At 40.3% G+C, this 16,309-nt stretch overlaps 1 non-coding gene and 3 pseudogenes across 1 annotated transcript; all 4 read right to left on the bottom strand.

Moving 5' to 3' along the window:
* Positions 1–107: 107 nt before the first annotated feature.
* On the bottom strand, positions 108–1,314 carry LOC149517887 (18S ribosomal RNA; annotated as a pseudogene).
* Positions 1,315–1,598: 284 nt separating this feature from the next.
* Positions 1,599–3,384, bottom strand: LOC149517886 (25S ribosomal RNA; annotated as a pseudogene).
* Positions 3,385–3,639: 255 nt separating this feature from the next.
* LOC149517885 (5.8S ribosomal RNA) lies at positions 3,640–3,795 on the bottom strand. The gene has a single exon (XR_016344336.1). It is a non-coding gene; the product is annotated as a 5.8S ribosomal RNA (ribosomal RNA).
* A 4,027-nt stretch (positions 3,796–7,822) lies between these two features.
* LOC149517884 (18S ribosomal RNA) lies at positions 7,823–8,906 on the bottom strand (annotated as a pseudogene).
* Positions 8,907–16,309: the final 7,403 nt, after the last annotated feature.

The raw sequence follows: 16,309 nt of genomic DNA, 5'->3' as shown, positions 1-16,309 counted from the left end.
ATTGTCACACACTCCTATGGCTAGAAGGGGCTCAGGGTATGAAGACATGCTTGCCCTCTCAGTGTTTCATTAACACATTTGTGGGTCATTCGTTGAGCAAGTTTCAACAATGATCATTCCCTAAGTTCACCTACAAAAACATTGTTACAACTTTTCTTTCCTCTAAATGATAAGGTTCAGTGGACTTTCCATGATGTCACAGGTAGCAAACCATCCACGTCACCATGATCCAAACACTTCACTAGACATTCAATCAGTTGGATGAGCGGTGTGTAAAAAGAGTAAGGATGTAGTCAACATGAGCTGATGACTCACACTTACTAACCCTAGCATGATGAAATTTCAAAGATTACTTAGACCTATCAGCCAAGGCTATAGACTCATTGAATACATTAGTGTAGCACATGTGCAACCTAGAACATCTTAGGGCATCACAAACTTGTTATTGCCTTAAACTTCCTTAGCTTAAGTAGCCATAGTCCCTCTAAGAAGCTAGCCACAAAGGATCACCTCCATGTATCTAGTTAACAAGCTGAGGTCTTGTTCGTTAATTGATTTAACTAGACAAATCAATCCACCAACTAGGAACTACCATGCACCACCTCTCATAGAATCAAGAGAGAGCTCTTAGTTTATCAATCTTTACTATGTCTAGACCTAGTAAGTTTCCTTGTATTGAGTCAAATTAAGCCATAGGTTGCACTATTAGTGGTGCCCTTCCATCAATTCCTTTAAGTTTTAGCCTTGTAACCATGCTCCCCTTAGAACCCAAAGACTTTGATTTCTCATAAGGTGTCGATAGAGTCCTAAAAGTAACATCCATCAATCTTTGGTTGACAACATTTATGGTTAAGACTAGGATGATATCTGATCATCTTCAAGCTTGCAACTTTCTTTCTTAATTAATGAAAACATCTTTGGTAAATGCTTTCACAATTATTCATCTTTCATAAAAAGAAAGGGTCGTGCCCTACCTTTGATTTACAAAACAAGTAAAGTAGCATTAAAAGTAGTGGTATTTCAATTTCACCCGAGGGCTCCCACTTATCCTACACCTCTCAAGTCATTTCACAATGTCAGACTAGAGTTAAGCTTAGTTGGGTAATTTTTCCTTGTTGATTCTACCAAACCCATTCCCTTGGGTGTAGTTTCGCTAGATAGTAGACAGGGATAGTGGGAATCTCATTAATCCTTTCATGCGCATCAATAATTAGATGACAAGGCATTTGGCTACCTTAAGAGAGTCATAGTTACTCCCGCCGTTTACCTACACTCAGTTGAATTTTTTCACTTTGACATTTAAAACACTGGGTAAAAATCACATTGTGTGATCATCTGTAGGGACTATCGCAATGTTTTGTTTTAATTAAATAGTCAGATTCCCTTAGTCCATACTAGTTCAAAGTTGACTACTCATTGTTTGGGGAAGGCTCCCGATCGACACATGGTGACTTGCTCTTGCCATGGGAATAGCTCAATAGTGCATTTATAGCTGATGGGTTCAGGAATAGGACCCCCATGCACAGCGCTCAGAGCTAATCCTTTTCTTGAGGTTATGAATCCATTTTGCCAACTTTCATTGCATACATTATTCCATTGACCAATGGTTGTTTACTTTAAATACCTGATGTGGTTATGAGTATGATTGGACATGGATGGCACTCAGTGCTCTAAATTTTCAAGGGTTGCTAAGGGTGCACCAGACACTAAGCAACATACGTTGCTCATCTAGCTACTAGACCCTACCTACAATTGTGTCATTTTCAGGGTGGGAAGGCCATGAAATAGAAAAGATAACTCTTTTTGAAGACCCACCAATGTCTCTAGATTTTTTAATATTGCCTTCAATCACTGTATCTCAGTTCAAGAATTTTAACCTTATTCCCTTTCAAAGCTTGTCCTGGATGCACTATTAGACTATCTTCCCCTATCTCTTAGGATCAACTAACCCATATGCAAGTGCCATTCACATGAAACCTTTCCTTTCTTTGGCCTTCAAAGTTTTCATTTGAATATTTACTACTAATGCCAAGATCTACATTGATGGTTGCTCCACCCGAGCTCATGCCTTAAGTTTTGCAGCAACCATGTGCTTTCTTACTCATTGGGCTTGGCCCTTACCCTGATAGTTGAGTATAGGTCGTGTGCTTAAGCGTCATCCATTTTCAGGGCTAGTTGACTCGGTAGGTGAGTTGTTACACACTTTTTAGCAAATTTCAACTTCCATGACCACTGTTCTACTATCTTAATCGACCAAGACACTTTGTGGGTTCTAGGTTAGTGCAAAGTTAGGCACCATAACTTGGCTTCTGGTTCATTCTGCATCACCAGTTTTGCTTACCAAAAATGGCCCACTTGGAGTTCTCAATTTCGTGGCATGGCTTAATGAAGTCACACCATCCTACCTATTTAAAGTTTAAGATAGGTTGAGGGTGTTGCAGCCCTGATGCCTCTAATCATTAGCTTTACTTGATGGAATTCACTAAGGGCTTCAACTATCCTAAGGAAAACTTCAAAGGGAACCAGCTATTAAACAGTTTGATTAGTCTTTCACCCCTATACCCAAGTTAGGTGAACAATTTAAATGATAGTATCATTATAGGCCTCCACCATAGTTTCCTTTGGCTTTGTCCCACTCAGGCATAGTTTTTTTATCTTTTTGGTCTTTCTAGGTATGCTCAGACTCAAACCTTTCTCAGAAGATCAAGGTCGATTAGTAGCTCACTTATGAGGGATCACACCAATAAGCTTCTTTTTGTTTTATAGGTTTTCTACCCCATTAACTCACACATATGTTATCTTTGTCCATGTTTCAAGATGGGCCAGATAAGGAACCTACAGGCCTTTGTCAAGAGTACGTGAGTGTCAAGGCATGTCGAGATGGCATGTGCTGTATTTTATAATCATGGTAACAATGTCTCCATAGGCATATTGAAAGCTTGGGTTTGGGCCACTGCCACAACCCACAATGGTCCATGCCCTAGCCGATCAACGGATTGGCTATCGTTGTTCCACATTTAACTAAGATGCATCATTGGCCCCCATTTCACTTTTTTCTTGATAATTTCAAAAACTCTTTGACTCTTTTTTCAAAAATTTTTTCATCTTTCCCTCGTGATACATGTTTTTTATTAGTTTCTCACCCATATTCAACCTTGGATGGTTTGATAGGGTTTAGGCACAGTAGGACTCTCAACCTCTCTGGTTCCCCTTTTCTGGGGACTTGGGCTTGGTCCACCATTGAGGACACTTTTGTAAACTACAATTTAGATGCCATGGGCACCCGATTCTCAAGCTGGGCTCTTTCTAGTTCGCTTGTTATTACTAGGGGAATCTTGGTAAGTTTTTTTTTTTCTGTATATTGATATGCTTAAATTCATTAGGTAATCCTACTTGACCTGGGGTCATGATACTAGCATCAATCAAGTGATGTGAGGGGTCCAATGGGGTCTAGATGGACAATGAGCATGCGTCACCAAAGTTGAGGCATGTCAAGAGCTTTACCATCAATGATCATGATGCTATCATTGTTGGGGACTCATTTTTGGGCCAACCACGATCGATGAGATCATGAGGGGTAATTTTCAGCCCCTTACTATAGAGCATAATGGGTGGGGGTTTAGAGGGGGAGACAATGCATGACACCCAGGCAGGCGTGCCCTTGGCCTAATGGCTTACAACACAACTTGCATTCAAAGACTTAATGGTTCATGGGATTCTACAATTCACACCATGTATCACATTTTAGTACATTCTTCATCGATACGAGAGTTGAGATATCCATTGTTGAGAGTTGTTTTGGTTTTTCACAAAAAGAAGGAGTCATGATACCACCCATGTATTCACCATGAACAAGATGGAGAAGGAACACATGCTCTTTTTCATTCTGGTTCCCTAGGGTGATTGGTGCCAAGGGTTCGTTATTCAGCCATAAGCAATGATACTAATAGTTTCACCCGCTTAGGAAGTGAAATGAATTGATCATCGTGCACACCTAGGGCAAGAAAGGGCTTGAGGCATGAAGGTACCCTTGGCCCCTTAGTGTTTTGTTAATGCATTGTTATTCATTAAACAAGTTTCAATAATGATCTTTTCACAAGTTCACATACGAAAACCTTGTTATGACTTTTCCTTTCTCTAAATGTAAGGTTTGGTGAACTTTTCAAGACATCATGGGCAATGAACTACATGTTGCCATGATCCGAACACTTCATCAGACCATTCAATCAGTAGGAGTGATGGGCAATGCATACAAAGGGCAATGATGTAGTCAGTGTGAGCTAATGACTCACGATTAACAGGAATTCCTCATTGAAGACCAATAATTGAAATGATCTATCACCATGATGACAAAATTTTAAATATTACTTGGGCCTATCAGCCAAGGCTATATGTCACAAGTTGAGACTCAAGCTCTGACTTGTGTAGCTCTAGGACCCAGGAATTGACTTATTCAGTGTCCCAGAGTAACCTTTAACTAGATCAATGCATGGACATTTGAAACACCAAGGCCAACCATCTTAATCTACTAATAGACAAGGTTGTACATAAATTGCTTGATGGAAAGCTAAAGAAAACAATAGAGATATGAAGGAGTAAACTTGTATTATTCAAGTTGTGGTGTGTATAGTGAGGGTGAGGGGCTTCTCCTATTTATAGCTAAGGCCCCCTTGAACCAATGGCTGACATAGTTCCTATCCTAAGGCTTACAAAGAATCCAATATATAGAGGACATTACAATATGATTACATTGGAAAGTTCTAATTTTATATAAACTCTATCAGAAAAGGAGTTTGAATTAGCTTAGACTTTTTCTTTAGTAGTATCCATATGGGGCCTTTTTTGGACCTTTGCATGGTTTAGTTCTGCTATGCTTGGGCCTATTCATGTGCTTATGTCTAGGTCTATTTGAAAGTTGTCGAACTAGATCCCTTAGCTTGAGCTCCCTAATCTTGTTTCGATGCCCATGCACCTATTCTTGGCCTTGGTCTTACCCCCAAGACCTCTATTACGCCTCTAGGCCTAGTTTCCCTTGCATTCTAACTTCGTCTTGATTACCTTAGAATCGCTCGCTATCTCAGTGAGAACCCTTGGGCTTGGTTTTTCCTATGGACTGTGACATTTTCCAGCACTTATTCTAGCAACACCCTCATTGTCAGAGGGATATTGCACCTGAACTGCATGCCTCTATGCAAATCAGCTTTGTCTTCTCCCCTCGAACTAGATTTCCCATGTGTTTGTCCCATACCCAAATAAGTACTCTACTGGTTGTTCTCTCGAGTATCATCAACCCTATGCTACACTAGTCCTTTTCGCCTACACGTCTGATGTCTCATCTACTTTCTTTGAATTACCTACTACAAACTTTTTTTTGGAGGGATCTGGCTACACTTTAAGAGTAATGCTGTGACATTCCATTACCACATCACTATCATCTCCTAGAGAGGTTCTACCATTTCAACAGAATCGAAAAGCATCAGGCCGTATCAAGCCGCATCACCTTAGGCTCCTCTTAGTGCTCATCACCACTACTACTCTTGCCTATAAACAACTCTTTTACATAGTTGATGGTTAAAAGCCTTGCACACCTCAGGCACTTCTTCACCCTTTGCTAATTGATACAAAAAAAGTAACTCAAGGGCTTATTCTTCTTGTCCCTATTGGCAGTAGTAGTGGCCATGCAAAATCTGGGATTTCTCATAGCCCTTTCCTCCCTTAAGGAACAAACACTGGTGTCTCCCCTACTTTGGTTGTTTCCCCTAGGCTTTGGAGACTTAGTGCACTAAACCTGAGTCTTTGATTCCATAACAACACTGGCCTAACTTGACTCCTGCATACCTCTTTGTTGTAGCATGGCCTTTACTCCTGGCTTTTGACCATAAAAAAACTGCTTAGCCACCACCACCTTAGGTCCTAAACCTACAGCAACAACTATGGCAGTTTGAAATGTAGTATGATCAACCTTGAACATTGCTAGCTCCTCTTGCAAGGTTCACACCATGGCCTTTAATGCCTCATTCCACTGCATGAGAACCTCTTATACCTCATTCAAGGATCCTTCCCTATCCTTGAACTTATACCTCAATTCAATAATAGTCACCTCGAACTTTTGCAATGGGTATCTAGGGACATTACCATGTCCCCTAATCTAGCCTTCCTTCCTTTGTCTATAGGTGGGAACTTATCAAGGGCTTTACCTTGGCCTTTGGTTTAGTTTTCCCTAGTGATGCCACAACCCTAAACAATTTACAAAACCAAAGAGATTACCTGAACCTTTTGCACATTCCAATGATCTAGTCTTGATCCTCATGAACCAGCACACCTATCTCTTGGCGCAACACACTAATACACACACATTATCAAGCACCAATCTATACACTGGCTCAACACACCCTGCATTCTCAGTCAGACACTAGTCTATACACCTACACACCATGCATAACACTTTTATAGCACCATAATAGTAATCGGTTAAACACCTAGTCTACACTCTTGTACACTTATATCTTATGCACTAGGGGCATATCACTAGCACATAAGCATAAAAATGACCTATGATGCCCATACCACAAAATTGAATGCCTACACCAACACGTTCAAAACCTCTTCCAATGTTAACTTTAGTTTTAGTAGCACACAGCATTGATCACTTTGGACTAGCTTTTTCTAACTTTGAACTAGTTCTAAACATGCTCTAATACCACTTATCTTGGGTTAAGACTCAAGCTTTGACTTGTATGGCTTTAAGACCCAGGAATTGACTCATCTGGTATCCTAGATAAGCCTTTAACTGGATAGATGCATGGGCACTCAAAACTTCAAGGCTAGTTACCCCAATCTACTGTTAGACAAGGCTACACATAAATTGTTTAATAGAAAGCTAAAGTGAATGACAGAGATAGGCAAGATTAAACTTGTATTACTCAAGTTGTGGAGAGTATAATGAGGTTAGGGGCACCTCTTATTTATAGCCAAGGCTTCTTTGAATCAATGGTTAACATAGTTCCTATCCTAAGCTTACAAAGAGTCTAATATATATAGGACATTACAATAGGATTACATTGAAGGGCTCTAATTTTACATGGACTCTATTAAAAAGGAGTTTGAATTATCTTGGACTCTTTCTTTAGTAGTGCCTATGCGGGGCCTTTTTTTGGGCTTGTGCATTCTTTGGTTCTACCTACGCTTGGGCATACACCTATACCCATGCCTAGGTCTGTCTGAAAGCTACTAAACCAAATCTACTAGCTTAAGTTTCTTGAGCTCATTTCAGTGCCTATGCATCCATTCTGGGTCATGGTCCTACCTTTGAGACCTCTATTGAACCTTTATGCCTGGTTTACCTTACTTATTGACTTGGTCTCAGTAGCTTTAGAACTGCTCCTTGTCTCAATGAGAACCCTTGGCTTGGTCTTTCCTATGAAACAGTGACAGATAAACTTGTTGAATACATTAGTGTAGCACATGTGTAGCCTAGAACATCTAAGGGCATCACAAACTTGTTATTGCTTCAAACTTCTTTAGCCTAAGCGATCGTAGTCTTTCTAAGAGGCTAGCCATGAAGGATCACCTCCTCGCAGCTAGTTAATGGGCTAAAGTCTTATTCATTAATGAAATTAACTAGACAAATTGCTTCACCAACTAAGAACAACCATGTACCACCACCTATAGAATCAAGAAAGAGCTCTCATTTTATAAATGCTTACTATGTCTGGACCTATTAAGTTTCCCCATGTTGAGTTAAATTAAACCACAGGCTCTACTTTTGGTGGTGCTCTTATGTCAATCCCTTTAAGTGTTAGCCTTGTGACCATACTTCCCTCGAAACCCAAAGACTTTGATTTCTCATAATGTGCCGATAGATTCCTAAAAGTAACACTATCGATCCTTGGTTGACATTGTTTATGGTTGAGACTAGGATGATATCTGATTGTCTTTGAGCCCCCAACTTTCATTCTTGATTAATGAAAACATCCTTGGTAAATGCTTTTGTAATTGTTCATCTTTCATAAATCCAAGAATTTCACCTCTAACTATGAAATATGAATGCCCTTGACTATCCCTGTTAATCATTACTTTGATCCCAAAGGCTAACACAATAGGACTAAAATCCTATGATGTTATCCCATGCTAATGTATACAATCTTAGGCTTGCTTTGAGCACTCTAATTTCTTCAAAGTAACAGCTTCAGAGGAATGACTCAGCTAGTTAAGGCCAGGAGTACATCGTTGGCAGTAGGGATAAATAAACCAATGCTTACTATAAGGTAGATTAGATAACCCAACCTTAGTTCTAACTACAAGTTTTTTAATTGCAACAACACAAATATACACTATTCGAGCTAGAATTATCACAACTGCTAGCACTAGACTTGAACTCTAATGGATCCTTGTTAAGGGTTTTAGACTGTACTTATTCCAATTACCAGACTTATAGAGCCTAGTATTGTTATTTATTGTTACTACCTTCTCAAGTCAAGATTAGGTAATTTGCACACTTGCTACCATTTTTAGGATTCCTCTTTGGAATCAAACCCTAATTCCCTGTTACTTGTTGCCACCATAGTAAGCCACTATCCTACCATCGAAAGTTGATAGGGTAGAAATTTGAATGATGCATCACCGATACAAAGGCCATGTGATCCGTCAAGTTATCATGAATCATTAGAGCAATAGGCAAAGCCTACATTGACCTTTTATCTAATAAATGCATCCCTTTCAGAAGTCAAGATTTGTTGCACATATTAGCTCTAAAATTACTATGGTTATCCAAGTAGTAGATACCATCAAACACTATAACTAATTTGTTGAGCCATTTGTAGTTTCATAGTCTAAATTAGTTTAAACTTACACATGCATGGCTTAATCTTTTAAACAAGCATATGACTACTAGCAGGATCAACTAGGTAGCATTCCTTCAAGACGTTGGCATTAAATGGGCCTTAACACATTAACTAAATGAAAGAGAGAGCTAACACAGAGCACAAGCATTGTGCATGTCGAGCACATAAAATGCATAGCATTGGATGAACAAAGGCTGAAAGCCTATGCTTACAAAATGTTCTGCATCTAAGAGCATGATCAAACACCAATGCACCAATGTGGCCACAGAGGTTGGGTGGCACACTTGGGACATGAGACACGATTGAGGTTTGACTTATAGCCCCAAAAGACATAAGATGAATAAAGGATGGCAAGACATCCAATTTTTATCGATTTAGGTATGCTGCACAAGATCTCGATTGCACCCTTAGGGTATGATGGCTTCATGGAGGGAGATTAAAAAGGATGATGGGTTAATAGTTCAATTCATTGATCATGGAGTCTGCCAACATGCATAACCATAGCACCACTCATATACCCATTATGTAGAAGTGACAACATCCACACAAATCAGCCCATAACCCACCCATTCAATTATGCAACAAACGAGTAGAGGAAATGACATATGAGGCCATACCATGCCTGCTTGACATAAGAAAAACACAAGCAAAGGCTACGAGACTACATCTACCATCCAATAAACAACAATGGCATGACACCATCGATGCTTGGTTTGGTTGGGATCACACATGTAAACTCTATTACTAGCACCCAGGGGGGACATTGCCTAATTCAGGAACTTGTTCCTGGGTTCATAGGCATCATCGGCTGCATGTGTCATGGTTCATGTGCAAGTCATAAGCCAAGTGGGTTAAGAGATGTAGCTTGTTCGAGTTGGTGTAGGCAATGGACTGGGAAGGATCGAGAATAAGGTCCTAAAGGCATATACGAGGCCCAATGTGCAGATTAGGGCCTAGGCTAAGGTGTAAGAGCACGGCGGGGTGAGTAGCCTAGTGTCAAGAATAAGGACTACTCGTTGGAAAGATCCAGAATGCCCTAAAAAAGAGGCATGGGCAAGTAGGCGTAAAAAACTCTAGATTAGCCTAGAGACAGGCTAGTGCATGAGTGCAAAAGAGTCTAGCTAAGCCTAAATGCTAGCCACATACATAGGTACTGAAAGTTCCAAAAGGGATTAAGGCAAGAATAGTAACAGGTACTATAGCACCTAAATAAAGAAGACTCTAAAAGGCCCTAGTTGCATGTGGAATAGTGACTAAATGGGGAAGGTTTTAGAACTTGCTAGGTGCAGGCACTAAGTTAAAGTACCCGAACACTTCTGACCTAAGGCTTAGGGGGAGCATAAAACAAGCTAGATTTTACAAAGGCCTTAGTTGACCTAGGAAGTGTTTAGGGACCATGAAAGGGTCTAAAAGGCTTATAAGGGGCACACACTTGGATCAATAAGGGTCATATGTGTTGGGGAGGATCAAGTATAAATAAAGGCCATTCCCCTTATTTATAAACAAGTTAGAAGCTACACAAACAAGAGGAACCATGTCATAGACTTAGGCATTAAGCAATTGTATATAGTATCATGTAAATAAAAGTTATAATTGCTTTAACCCTCCTTCCTACCTTTCTCCTAAGCTCTTAGGGAGTTAATGGAGTGCATGGCAAAAGTGATAGGTAAAGAGCCAGGGAAAAGGCTGATTTAGGCCTATGGATGGTAGTTTTCCACATAAGGCTGCATGGTAGCTAGGCTTAAGCTCCAAGCTTATGACACATACAGGGGTTTGGCCAGGCTAAGGCATTTTTATGGTCTATGAGAAGGGATCATGAAACTTTCAAATACTCAAGAGACTTAGCTAGACCTAGCCTATGACCTTAGCTTCCATTTGCACCACTTCGAAGATTAATTACCCAATTCAGGGACTTAGTTTACATTTTGGGGAAGCATTAATCACAGGCATAGACTTGAGATTAGCATCAATCGTAGGCATAGACTTGAAATCAACATAGTCAACCCTTTTTCCACATGCATGCCAACTGATTGAGGTGATAGGTGCTTATGGTTCACCATAGCAACTAGTCACTAAACAACATGGCTAGAAGGCATGCACAACCTAGATTTTATGCTAAGGATGTTGCCATGGATGTACAGAATGATAAGCCCATTGCACACACCTAGTTCCTCCATGGGAGAAAGAAGGGGGCTTAAATAACCACCCTCTAAAAAGCATGAAAGATTTTACAAATATGGTAGCAATAGACATTAAAGTGTTTGAAATGGGGATACTTTTTTCAAACAAGCAAATCTTGCACCAAGGGTCTATAGATGCCAATGGTGGTCAAGGTATGTGCTTGCACCAATGCCTAGTATATTCCAATGGTGTTCGAGGTAACTGCTCTCATTAAGGGCCAATATGTGCCAATGATGTTCAAGGTAACTACCCACATTAAGGGCCATTTTTTATCGATGTTGATCGAGGCATCTACCATACCAAGGGTGAGCATATGCCAATGGTGGTTGAAGCAAGTGCCTATACCAAAGGCTAGCTTATATTGATGATGATTGAGGTATGTGCCTACACCATGTGCCAGCATGTGCTGTTAATGGTCAAGACCTTGGCTGAAGATTGATTCTAAGCCACAATGCACATGCTGGGCTTGGGCATGTGATGGTGCTACATTTTTTTGTCTAAGGCACCATCATCAAAGCATCACCAGAAAACTTGATCAATAGCATTAGAGATCTAGTGATTAGGGGTACGGGCTAAGGGGTACGTGCTAAGGGGTGTGCACATATGATGTGTGATAGGTTCTAGTCCTTGGCCTTTGTATTGGCCCCTTTCCTCCAAAGAACCTTGAAAACTTGCACCCCCTTAATGAGCATAAGAGCTTTTATAGGTTCATAGATAGTAGCCATTCAAGTGTCCAAAATAGGTATGCTTTTTTCAAATGGCCACAAAATCTTCTACACTTTGATTTTTTAGCTAAATTTTTTTTGGATGCTAAAAAAAATACAAGGATCTCATACACCAAATTTGGGGTGAAAACTCTTAAAAAAATTTTAAAAATCTTGAATCATGAAAAATTCTAAAAATTATGAAAAATAGAAAATGTGTCATCTTGTCATGAAACTTCACATGAAGGCTTAGGGGACCATTATATGAATTTACAAGCCATAAAAATGGCATTGGCATGGCAAAAATATTAAAACATGCCTAAATCCACCTACTACCAGGTCATAGTATGCATGGTGTATAGCCTAAGCTTGGGATACACGAGCATGATGCGTGATCTAGCACATACCGATGGTGTTCAAGAGAACTACCTACACAAAAGGCTAGCATGTATTGATGGTGCTTGAAGTATGTGCCAAGACAAAGGGCCAACAAGTCTCGATAGTGGTCAAGGTATGTATATGCATCGAGGGTCATTCAGTGCCAATGTTGGTTAAGCCATGTGCATGTGTCATGGCTTGCAAGTTAGTATAGGCCCAAGAGTTCTCTATGAGTTAAGAAGTAGCTCCAATTTTAGCATGATAAGATCTGACAACTAGAGAGACCAAGCTTTTAGGCCTACTAGAGGTCAACATCATGAGGAATTAGCATAAAACAATGGTATATGTAATGATCAAAACTCCAGAGGCTCAGGCACAATGTTCAGGTTTAGTAGAATTAAGCAAAGCCCTAGTGTAAGTGCTTGTGAACAATGAACAGGTGCCCAGGCAATGGCCTTGATGATCAAGGTATGGGCACATGGTCAGACCCAAGTGCAAGCACACCTAAACATTGTCTTAGGAGGATAAGATTTTAGGGTTTTTGGAAGGCCTAGTACTATAGCACAATCTTTGACAAGCTAGAATTATGCTAAGCAATTAAGTTTCATAGGCTAACTTATGCACATAGAGTCAATTCCCAATCTGAGGCCACATAGATTTTGGCTTAAGACTGAAGCCCATAACATATACACCAAGCATCATTTGGTGTTGATAGTGCTCAAGGGGCAGACAAGTGCCTTGGGAGGGATAAAGAGTGGTGGAAGGGTTGGGGCACACATGCCATACCAAGTGTCAGCATCTAATGATGGTGTCTGAAGTAACAACCTACACTAAAGGCCAACATTTATTGATGGTGGTCAAGGCATGTGCATGCGCTGAGGGTCATTGGGTGCTGATGGTGGTTGAAGCATGTGGATGTGTCATAGTTTGTAAGTTGATCCAGGCTTAGAGGTTCTCTCTTAGTCGATTAGCAATTCTAGCTCTAACAAGATAGGGTTTGATAGCCAGAGGAACCAACCCTAGGTGCGGGTGCTAGTGAGTGCTTATATAAATTTACAAGCCATAAAAATGTCATTGGCAGAGCACAAATATAATGTGCTAGAACCTACCTATTGCCCAATTATGGTGCAAATGGTGTACAGTCCGAGCTCATGATATGGTGTGTGGCCTAGCATGTGCCAATGGTGTTTGAGTAAAATACCCACACAAGGGGTAAGCATATGCCAATGGTGGATAAAGCATGTGCCAAGACCAAGGGCCAATGTGTCCCAATGGTGGTCAAGGCATATGCATGTGTCATAGTCCATAAGCTATTCTAGACCCAAGGGTTCTCTTCAAGTCAAAGAACAGTTTTAGTTCTAGTGAGATAGGGTTTGATAGCCAAGGGAAAAGGTCTTGAGGCCTGTTAGAGGCCTAAGTCATGGGGAACTAGCTAGAATAGTGGTATGGGCATGGTGTTCATGTTTAGTAAAATTGAGCCAAGCTCAAATGTGAGCACTGGTGAGCACTTATATGAATTTAAAGCCATAAAATTGGCATTGGCTTGGCAGAAATATGAAGATGAGCTTAAGCCCACCTATTGCCCTATTATGGTGTGTATGCTGCATGGCCTAGGCCCAGAAAACCCATACATGATGCATAGCATAGCATATGCCAATGGTATTAAATGCAACTCCCCACACTAGGGCTAGTATGTGCCAATAATGGTTAAAGCATGTGTAGTAACAAATGGCTGAGTACCCCTTTATAAAGCATTAATAGTAGTTTGCTAGACCTAAGAATAACCTTAACTCTGTGACCTTCGTTGGTGGTTCCCATTTTTGGATTACATGGACCTTGTCTTCATTTATCTGGATCTGGCCATTCCCTACAACATGGCCTAAGAATGAGATCTCTGGTCAGGCAAATGAATATTTCTCCTTCTTTACGTATAGTTCATTTTTGTTTAGTACTTGGAACACTTGTCATAAGTGATCACTTGTTCCTCAAATGATTGACTATAGATAACAATATCATCAAGGTACATGAAAACAAATTGGTTAAGAAATAATTGTAGTATGTTGTTCATTAGTGTGCATAATGTCATGGTGCATTCATCAGATCAAAGGGCATTACTAGGAACTAGTACGCCCTATAGCTAGTCACACATGCTATCTTTAGTTCATCACCTTCAACTCTCCTCACTTGATAGTATCCTAATCTTAGATCCAGCTTGATGAACCATCGTATTCCTTCTAGTTGGTTGAACAAGTCGATAATAAGGGAAATGGGATACTTGTTCTTCACCATAAGCTTGTTTAGCACCTAATAGTTAATGCACATCTATAAAGACACATTATGGTTCCATTGAAACAAGACTGGTACACCATATGGAACTTTAGAAGGCTTGATGAACCTTGCATCTAGAAGCTCCTTGAGTTATCTCTTTAGCTCTAACTCTGGGGTGACATCTTATACGAGGCTCAGGCTAGTGGCTTGGCATCAGGCACCGGTTTAATCTTGTGGTCTACCTCTCTTTTGTGAAGTAGTCTATTGTACAATTTTATAGGCATGACAACCTTGAAGGACTCCAACACCTCTAAAAGGGTGTTGTCCTTTAGTTTTTAAGGCTCATCCTCTTTTGGGGCCATCAAAAAAGTGGCTCCTCATTTCACACGCCCTTGGTGAGCTAGATTACGAAAAGTGCCTTGGTTTTAGTCCCTTGCTCTTATTTCATTGGGACAATGCATTGGCACCAATGGTCCAAGATGCAAATCATCTAAGATGCAAATGCAATTGGTGAAGGGAACAAAGAGTTTATTGATCGTTTAGAGGAAGTCTAAATCAATAACAAAGTCATAGTCATTGAGAGGGATTACTTTAATGGATTCCTTACTTTTCCATGCTCCAAGTTATAACTCGACTCCTTGTGCCATGCCCATGATCAAAACCTCTTTAGAGTTCACGATCTTAATCCATCTTGCCCCTTCTCAACCTTGAGCCCTAGTCTCTTAGCACCTTCTTCGAACATGAAGAGATCAAATGTACTTGTGTCCACTAAGGCATTCAAACACTTGCCTACAATTGAGATTTTGTCAAACATGAACCCCTTTTTGTTATGCCCTTTCTTTGCTAATATAAAACTTATCATGATCAAACCAAGCTTTAGTCCCTCATTCTCAGGTTGCTCTTCATACCCCTTGATGATGGCCATGAGCTTGGCTTTATTAGGATAACCCCTGGCTTAGTGTTGATGGTCACATAGAAAATAAGTCATGCATCCATCTTTGGTCACTGACTATTTGTCTTTTTTCTTATGTCCCTCCTTGGAGGACTTCCTTTTGTTCATTGGTGTCTTACCATTGCTACTCATATCCTTGTCTCCTTTGCCTTTGCCCTTGTCTTTAGGCTTAAAAGACTCAAAATTGTACCCTTTCATGAATTACACTAAGGATTGAGCGATGGTCATGGCTCGAGTGAGGTCCTGGACACCCATCATCCTTAGCTCTTGCTTAGCCCATGGCTTCAGCCCATCTATAAATGTAAAAAAGGCCTCATCCTCCCTAAGGTTGGGATTTTAGAGCATGAGTTTTTAGAACTCCAAACATAGTGTTGCACTTCTCTATGTTTGGTGAACTATCATAGCTTGGTACGTGCCTCGTCTATAGCGTATCTTAAGTAAAGCTGCTACCTAAACTCCTTTTAGAACTCTTCTAATGTTCCAATGGCAGCACCCCCATGCCTAACCTCCTTGGACCTACAATACCACCATAGAAGTGCAATGTCTACAAGATACATAGAGGTAATGCTTACCTTAGCAACATCATTCTTGATGCCCAATTCTTGAAAATACTACTCCATGCCCCATAAGAAGTTGTCTATGTCTTTTGTAGATCATGTCCCCTTAAACTCCTTTGACTTGGAAACCTCCACCCTAGACCTAGGAGCGATTGTAAGTATACCTCCCTCTATGGTTGCCTTGTATGCAAAAAGCCTCTTTTTAAGTTGCTTCATCTCCTTTTTCATGACCTCTATTAGGGCCTCTAGGGTAAAGTTCTTATGGGTAAGGCTTTCGATTTCTTCATAAAGAGTTTGCCTTAACTCTTCCATGATCTCTTTTCCAATCGATACCAATTCCTCCATTTGGTCTTCGTACTTGTCTTGTATTTTAGCCATGTCTAATTCCGCCTTGGCCAATTAAGCATCTAAGGTTGAGATCATGCC

Source organism: Durio zibethinus, chromosome 8, assembly GCF_047325235.1.
Source record: "Durio zibethinus cultivar Kanyao isolate XHJ-2024 chromosome 8, ASM4732523v1, whole genome shotgun sequence".
Lineage (NCBI taxonomy): Eukaryota > Viridiplantae > Streptophyta > Magnoliopsida > Malvales > Malvaceae > Durio > Durio zibethinus.
Note: the sequence above shows the minus strand (reverse complement) of the source record. Positions and strands in the feature narration are given on the sequence as shown.